The sequence below is a fragment of the Pan troglodytes genome, chromosome 20 (assembly GCF_028858775.2).
Source record: "Pan troglodytes isolate AG18354 chromosome 20, NHGRI_mPanTro3-v2.0_pri, whole genome shotgun sequence".
Classification (NCBI taxonomy): domain Eukaryota; kingdom Metazoa; phylum Chordata; class Mammalia; order Primates; family Hominidae; genus Pan; species Pan troglodytes.
Window position 1 is genome coordinate 32068944 of NC_072418.2, and position 6319 is coordinate 32075262.

Genomic DNA, 6319 nt, shown 5'->3' on the forward strand with positions numbered 1-6319 from the left:
AAATTTAATTTAAAAAAGGCTTGCACATAAAGGGGAAAACCAAAGCATGTGTAATGCCTTCCCTATATGCACACTTTCTCAGTGGAACCACAAAACTGATAAGGGAAAGTTTCGTTTTATGAGCATATTCCAGCTGACAAATGAAGAAGGTGCGATGAGACTAGACTATCCCCATTTGTAACCTTCTGTGAGGTGACAGATTATGATGTAATCATTGATGGCTGTTAACATCACACAATAAGGCCTTATGAAACTCACACAGCACCAACTCTAAAGCAGTCTTGTCACAAAATATTAAACCTGGACCTGATCAAGCATCTGGACTGGCTTATGGATATAGAGAAAATGTAGGGGATAGATGAGCACGGGAAATGTCTCCGTGGGGCAAAATTCACAAAATTCAGATTGTTGGACACTCTCCAGGACAAAAGGTCTAGATTCTTCAAAAACAACAACATCGAAAAAAAAAAACTGCCAGAAAGAAAAAATACAGAGGGAGAAGGTAAATTAAAAGAAACATAAGAGTTATACCCATCAATTACAATGAATGGGTCTGTTTTGGCCCCAGGTTCAAACAAACTGTGTAAAAATTTTAAGAGCAGCCATATGACAATTGGGAAAATGTGAACACTGACTCCATGTTTGATGTTATTAAGGAATTATTAATATTTTAGGTGTAAAAAATTGTATTGTGGGTATAACTTTTTAAAATCAGGTATTTGTACCTCATTTGTACATTTGTACGTTTGTACATTGTACATTTTGTACAATTGTACAAAAACATTTGTATAGATACATACTGAAATATTTATAGATCAAATTATAAAAATCTGAATTGGCCATTCATCCATAATTGTTGAAGCTGGGTGATTAGTACATGGGGGGGTCACCATACTATTCTCTCTACTTTTGCACATATTTGAAATCTGTAGTAAAATTTTTATTTTAGGAAACATAAACAAAGTAATTTAATATTCCCCATATTGGCCTCTGCAAAAATAATATCTCCTATAACTTGGGGAGCTTGGAGCTTTTTATGCATGGCATAAAAATGACAATGTACATCCCTCTCCCCGCAGGACACAGAACACATTTATGAGTCTTTTCACCCTCATTTCGTTGAAGATTTTATTGGCCGAAGAACCCTCAGTAGGCATGAAATTAATTCTCACAAGCAGAGAGATGCATTATGCTCCATTTATTGCTCATCCTAAATTATAAACATTTCCAGTGAATGTAAAGGAAGATATGATTGAAAAGGACTCTGTGAAGACAGGATGTTTCTGTACAGTCCTTGTATCTCCTCACCTATTCCAAACTTTCCAGAGATTTTACCAGAGGTTTAAGATATTCTCCTGAGGGTTTGCTGTAGAGGGATTTTTCTTAACTAAGGAGTGCAAGTAGCAAGCAATAGCCCACCCAGTTGGAGACAAAAAAGAAGGGTGTCAGTGTTCCCAGTGTTAAAAAACAAAACAAAAAAATCACCCTGGACACCTCTGAGAATTATACAAGGGGATGTACACAGCCCCGCTTTATTTGAGTTCAAAAGGAAGGTGGGTTTTGAAAGAAGAACAAGGAGAGTAGATCTCTCTGGATCTTCTGATGCTCACAGCAAAGAGCTCAAGGTATCTGAGTCAACTCTTGAGGCTTCTTTGAACAGAGGGATGAAGAGAGAATATGGCAAGCTTGCCAACAGATCCCAGAAGTTTTAAGAGAAAAGAACAGATTGCTCTTTGCAAAACAAACCGAGCTGGGTGCATGGAGCCCCAGTAGACAGAAAGTGCAGAAAACATCAACGTTCTGAAGTTTTAGATAGGTGCACCATCCCTTATGGATACCAGTCTGTGCTCCCCATAAACTTCTGTGCCCAGGGTCAACTGGCCAGGGACAACTGGCTCACCAGGAGGCCTACATATCCTCTTCTTCAGGCCCTAATTACAGCTCTATGCAATAGGGACTCTGCCATCTAACAGCCAAGGAGGTGGTTCAGTTTCTGCACATGGTTTTTTCCGCTGGGTCCCTTGAGGTCCATGGTAACCTCTTCCTCATTCTCTACAGGCAGATCACACTTTGTAATAAGATCAGAGGCAGAGAACTTTGACCAGATCACACTTTATAATAAGATCAGAGGCAGAGAACTCTGACCAGACCACAGTTTATAATAAGATCAGAGGCAGAGAACTTTGACAACTATCTCCTTGCCCTCTGGCCCTGGGGTCAGGGCTACTCAAACAACACCTGCTGTCCCAAACCTGGAGAAGTGTAGATTTTGGCACTGGTAGAGGAATAGCAGCTATTGTTGACACTTGATCTTGTGGGCCTGGAATTTCCACTATGTTTTCACAACTCGGAGCCTATTGCTGCCACCTCTGTCAGGGAAGATAAATGGGCATGAATAATAGACAGACGAGTTTCCCAAAAGCCCAGACAGGCTGCAGGGAACACGTAATGAGCAGACAGTGTGGTTCATGCCGGGGAGCCCAGGTTTATCCAGGCCTCATCCTCACTCCCTTTCTCTACTGATAATTGGACCCAACAGGACCATTCCGAATCATTTTTCTCTCTTCAGTTATTCTTCAGTTCTACTCAAAGGGTCAGTTTAGGGCATAATTAAAGTCAATTACTTTCTGAAAGGCCATCAGGACAACTGTTAGAGAAAATGATAGCAGCCCCGCACTTGCTGTAGGAATTATTAGCTTGTCAGCCTCCAGGCTTATGGAGACAAAGGATCAAAAAGTTAGAGAGATCCAGGTGTTCACCTATTTGTTCACTTATTCTTTTATTGTGAGTGTGCATGTGTGTGGGTGGGTGTGACATTTATTATGAACCAGAGGGCAGGAGCCAGCGACACAGTGGTGCAGAGAATAATCATATTCCCTGCCTTCCTGGGGTCATACAGCTTGGTGGAGGACACAGATGTGAATTCAGTAATCGCTCCAATAAATATTCTCCTACAGATGAAGAAAGATGATATGATGTGATGGACAACAGAGACTTATATGGTGGGGTCTGGGCTGGTCTTTCTGAAGCTAAGACTGGCAGGATGAGCAGGAGTTTGCCAGACAAAGAGGAGTGGAGTTGTTTTCCAAACACATCTCAGCACAAAGTGTTGTCTTTGCTGGGAGCTGAAAAAAGATAGTGTGGGCAGAGACCATTAGGTGAGACGCTGGATATGAGATACAACCTCAACAGGTGGAAGAAGATCGTGAGAGATGAAGAGAGGAATATAGTACAGCAGAGAGGACACAGAAGCTGACGTCAGGGTGTCTCAGTTTGAAACCAGTGGCCACCCTGTTCCTCTCCCATGTGGTCCCATCATGGGCCTCTAGGGTCTGGGATAAGAGGTTAATGAATATCTCATACCCTAAGCAGGGGTGGTCCCTGCACTTCAGCAAAAAGTTAAGGAACTAGGGAAAAGAGATGGAAATAATAAAGAGATGGGACAAAGACTTTGAAGACCAAAGCCCTTGGGCTATTCTCTTTTTAAAATTTTTTATTTAAACTTTCATTTATTTTTATCAAGATAGGGTCTCACTATGTTGCCCAGGTTGGTCTCAAACTTCTGGCCTAAAGCAATCCTCCCACCTTGGCCTCCCAATGTGCTGGGATTACAATGTGAGCCACCACGTCCAGCCTCCTGGGATATTTCTCAATGAAACGTTGGATGCCAAGATTGGTTTTGTGCCACATGCCAATTTCACAGAAGCCAGTCTATGAGCCACCAGCTCTACTCAGCAATTACAACTTCTGGAACTTTGGCTAAATTCCTGTAGATGCACCACTGCTTGTGGCCTGACTCTTTGCCACCCAAGTGCGCTCAGCCTCCCCTGGGGAGTCTGCCAGGCTTGCATGGCTCCCACTGCACTTGCTGTGCTGGGACCGAAAACAGTTTTTGTGCCCCTAGCTTAACTCCACTGGATTCATAGAGGCTTTGGCCTCCTCAGTGGCTGTCCTGGGACAGGGAGGCTGGTTAGCACAATTAACACAACCTGGTCATGCAAGGCATTGATGGTCCGTAACATGAACTTTGACCAGTAGGAGACAGAGAATGGAAAAAAGCCAGCAGATAAATCATCTGGCCCTCCTCCCCTATGACAGACTGTTCTGAGCCACAGTGTTTCACATGTCTTCCTGGAGATGTCCCACATGACTTGAGCAACCAGCTGGAGCTCTGGAGAAACTGTGGCCATCCTGGTAACATATGACCTTGTATTTGCTTTCTCTCCTTCCTGCTTTATTTCCCTATGTCCCTTACTTTGGTTGTTGGGATTGCACCTCCCAATAAAGCATTAGCATGTCCACTCTGCTTGGGGCTCTGTTTCCTGGGTTAAGACTCTGACTCTTGAATGCTGAGGCAGTGTATTGAGAAGGAGTTCAGGCTGGACTCATACCTGGTGAACAAGAGTGCTGTGGTGCATGAGTGAGTACTTCCACAGGTATAAGAAAAGATACTTAGTACCTGCCACCCCTGAACTATCCTTTTATGGCAAATGTTTGCTTAAAGTCAGCAGTCCCCTAAACATACTTGAGATCACAGATGAAGCAAAATCAGACTATCTCCCAACATAGAAAAGCACAATAGGAAAGAAATATTTGGTGGTGAGAAGATTATAGCTATAAGCAAATTAGGCAATCCATCTGTGAGACCCAGCATGCAGTATGGTAGAAGTTGAAAACAAAAACATGGATAAAATTGCTTAATGGATTATAATAATATGCATGACTGTGTGCCAGGCAGTGTACTAAGACTTTCTTGTTTCATCCCATTTGCTTATTATAACAGTACTATAAGACATGCACTCTTACAAACCCTTATTTTACAGAGGAAGAAACAGGCCCAGAGAAGTTGGGTAACTCATCAAAGGTCACAGAGCTAAGAGTGGCAGAGTCAGGCTTGGAGCCCAGGAAGTCTGGTTTTGAATTTCATGCTTCTAACCTGAGCACTGTACTGCTTGGTGGAGTTCTCTGCTAGTCCTACCTTTCAGGCAGAGGTGAGCATTGCTGAGATTACATGCCTGTTCCTGGGGGCTAATACCAGGAGGGAGATTAGACTGTTCTGTCTAATCTGTAGTTTGGCTCTTCCATGAGTCTTGGGATCAGAACCCTGAATCAGAGAGAGATGGACACTAGCCTAGGCAGATGTGATGGTCTGAATGTGTTTCCCACAAAGCATGTATTAGAAATGTAATCCCCAACTCAACAGTGTCAGGAGGTGGGGCTTAATGGGAGGTGTCTAGGTTATGGGGGCTCCACACTCTTGAATGGATTAATGTCCATTATAAAAGGACCTGAGGCTGTGAGTTCCATCTCTTGCTTTTTCTCCGTTTTTCGCCCTCTTGCCTTCTGCCACAGGTGATGCAGCAAGAAAGCTGCCACCAGATGCAGCCCCTTGATCTCGGACTGCCCAGCCTCTAGAACTGTGAGCCAATTAAATTTTTCCTTTGTAAATTACCTAGTCTCTGCTATCCTGTTATAACAGCATAAACAGGCTAAGATAGTAAGACAGTAGGGAAACAAGCTCCAGATGTACTTGAAGTCTCTTGTTCTTATTTTAGGAGTTGAAGAGCAATTCCCTCCAGTTTCCATTAGAAATGCTTCTTCTTCCATATCAAATATTGTGAGATAGCCTGAAACACCTTTCAACACTTTACTACCCTTCTCCAAAATTCAACAGATATGATTTCCACGGACTTTACTCACAGGGGCTCCAGTAGAAGAGGAAGAGGCTTGGGTTTCATTGAAGGTGGCCTGAGACATCTGTGAGGAACAGCACTTTTAGAGACATATCCCCTACAAATAAAGCATCAGAATTATTATCCTAATACATGAACATCCATGGTTCCTTCAGCACCATCGTAATGCAGAGACCATGGGGAGATGCAGGGAGAGGGCTCTGCACAGCACGGCCAACTTGCCGGGTTGAAGACAGACAACCTCCATGGAGCAGGGACTTCAATTAGTTAATTCCCCATCCCCACTGTCACTTACTAACATGGGATTCTGATTAAAAATTAGATTCTCTGCAAGAGGCTTAACTTATAATTTAAGAACTTTTGCTGTATAACCATTGCAAAAACAATTACATAAAGATTAATTAGCAAATTCCCGAAACAGTAGTAAACGGCAAAGTAGTTTAATTAAAACCATTATCTCCAAAATCTGAACGTTAATAACAGTTGTAGCTCAGGGAGAAATAAGAGGCACACTGGCACAGAGTGGGGTAAAGGGAGGGTGTCCTTCGACACCAGCATTCAGTCAGCCCAAGTCTCCACGGCTGCTGTCCTGTTAATTACACTCCAGAACTCTGTGGCCACCGCGT

General features: G+C 43.0%; 1 long non-coding RNA gene across 1 annotated transcript; it reads left to right on the forward strand.

Annotated features, from left to right (window-relative positions):
• Positions 1-256: 256 nt before the first annotated feature.
• LOC100608143 (uncharacterized) lies at positions 257-6024 on the forward strand. Its single transcript, XR_010153565.1, has 6 exons — positions 257-502; positions 1080-1981; positions 2958-4194; positions 4824-4991; positions 5353-5419; positions 5556-6024. It is a non-coding gene; the product is annotated as an uncharacterized LOC100608143 (long non-coding RNA).
• Positions 6025-6319: the final 295 nt, after the last annotated feature.